Source organism: Nematolebias whitei, chromosome 16, assembly GCF_014905685.2.
Source record: "Nematolebias whitei isolate Nwh7 chromosome 16, NemWhi1, whole genome shotgun sequence".
NCBI lineage: Eukaryota > Metazoa > Chordata > Actinopteri > Cyprinodontiformes > Rivulidae > Nematolebias > Nematolebias whitei.
Genome location: NC_056513.1, coordinates 17,012,750 through 17,015,416, shown reverse-complemented (window position 1 = coordinate 17,015,416; position 2,667 = coordinate 17,012,750).

The following is a 2,667-nucleotide window of genomic DNA, read 5'->3' as shown; positions in this document are numbered from 1 at the left end:
GCAGCATGAGATAGTCAGCAGCATGAGATAATCAGCAGCATGAGATAATCAGCAGCAGATAAGTCACATATCACCAATTGAAGTGGCATTACAGTGATTTGTTTTTCTTTCTAACACACCCAGTTTAACAACTGGTAAATTGATCATTAAAATAGTCTCATCTAGTGAGTTTGAGGATATACAGGGTCCCAGTTACATCCAACAATAAAATGTAAAAGAAAAACAGTACAAGATCAAAAGTATGAACTACGAAAAACATCAACTAAAAATATGTTAAGCACTAATAGCATAAAAAGAATAAAAACAATTTAGTGCCACACACGCCCCACCACTTCTGTCCTATTTATTACTCTATGATCCCAGAGCAGATATTTCGATCACTTAAACAAAACACTGGTGTGTCGTGTTTCATCGGTACAAACAGTACGTGTTAGTTTTCATTTCTCTCATCTTATCATCATTATTATCGGACAGCAGTACAGACACATTAGAGATAGCCTTCCCAAAATTACTCCTATTGAACCGAATGACATTGTAGGCTAACTTTAACGTACAATTCAGTGGCGTTAGCTGGCATCTTACTAGCTAGCATTACATGCTGACGAGCTTTCCATTACAGGTAATGTTATGTTGGAAAAGGTAACGGATTACGACACATATAACGTTGCTAAAGTAGGATTTTTTTTTTTTTCCAAATCAAGTTTAACTTACACAGCAAATTATTTCGTTGGCAGATAACGAGACTTACCTCAAAACTAGCAGTGTCCAACATTAGAACTGATTAACGTAGACCAGCTTCCTTCGTCCATGGAAAAGATTTCCCTATCGTCTATCTTGATTGTGATTGGCCAAATAACTCGCCTTCCACCAACGATGTTCTATTGTGAAGACAGAAACCTTGTTGTTTCTTCAAGTCCATTCACTGGGAAATTACAGTATGCCATCACACCTCTGACACCCCTCAAAATAAAAAATAAAACACCTCTTTGAATCTAGATGATTCACGAAAATGACATATTTTGTTTGAAATCTGTGAATTTCGCCGAAAAGCGACAAATTTGCAGATTATGAAAACTAATGATAGTAAAAGATTTTGCCAATCTTGACTTCCGCCGTTCTTATTTGACAAACAGATTCATCGTTTCGTACCACTGTCCCAAGATGATCTATAAAATGTTGATCCGCGTTCTTTGTCGGGACGTTTTCAGCTTGAATCGACTGCCAGCACAACTGTCTTGACTTCTTTTAAAGAAACACCCCCTTTAAAATAATCATTTTTGAATTAATTTCTGATTATAACAAAAATTAGTATTTTTTAACTAAATTGAAATGTTTTGTTTTAAAATAAAGATATAATCTACGTTGATGTTTTGAACAACTTTGGCTATGGCTGCCTCAGAAGAGTCGACAGGGAAGACAGCGGGCTCCAGAAACCATCTTATCACCAGCAAACTGAGTGTGCTGCTTGTGGGACTGAATTTATTTGTGGCTCCTCGGACTGATGAAGTCCTTTGGATGAAGGACGAAATGGCTCTACAAAAAAATAAAGAAACCAGATGAACTGACTGAACCTTGTTGGAAAGATGCAACTAGTTTTTGTTAGATACTATAAATTAAAATATCTAATTATGCCCTCCCGTGGCTTCCATAAAGAACCTTTTTATTTTTATGATTTAGATCATTTCCATTTGATGGTTACGTTATCCTAAATAACTTTTTATCCCCTGTACCAAGTAAAAGACATTTTTTGTAGTGCAGCTGCTGGATTCTGTTGCTAAGCAGCGACTGATCTCACCTCGTGAACATCGACAGATGCATTTTATTACTTTGTCCAAACTTCATTTATTCGCCCAGCTTTTGAACAGGAGGGGAAAGAATTGAGGAAGTTCCCCAAACGTTGACCTCTGATTAATTCTGGTAGCCATGTTTGCACAAAGGACATGCCAGGTTCTCTGGTGTTTATTAAGGTTGAACAGACAGAAGACTCTCATTCATCCCCAGAATCTGTGGTACCAAACTAAAGTGGGCTTTTAAAGGCATCTTCACATCTGCCCACATTTTGACATCTATAGATGCTAAACTCCACACATTTAATTTGTAGTCAGACAGACTTTGTTTGATGCTTCTCTTATGCTGAGAAATGACAGAGTTGTAGCCATTGTGGTCAAACTAGAAAGTAACATGTCATATTGCCAGATGTCAAACTATATACTCACGCTGCTCTTTAATACACCATATTATTATTGTTTAGCATATATCTTAAATCCTTGTACACTGTTTCTTTTTTATAGTTTATATTATTGCTATTTTTAGGGGAGTGGTGGTGCAGAGGTTAGAAAAGGTGGACCTGTGATCGTAAAGTCACCGGTTCATCTCCCCGTACCGACATCAAAAGGTAGGTGGGATAGGTGAAGCACCCACACCTACCTCCACTTTCATTTACCCCACTCTGGGCCCTTGAGCAAGGCCCTTAACCCCCACCATCTGCTCCCATGGGTACCCTAGATGGCAGCTCTCTGCTCCATACAGAGGGCTGTGGTAGTTCAGTGGTATGTGGTTGTCAGGAAGGAAATCGGCATAAAGTCTAGTGCCAAGTCTTCGTGAGAGTTAGTTCGCTGTTGCGACCCCTGAAGAAGGGAGCAGCCAAATAAATAAATAAATAAATAT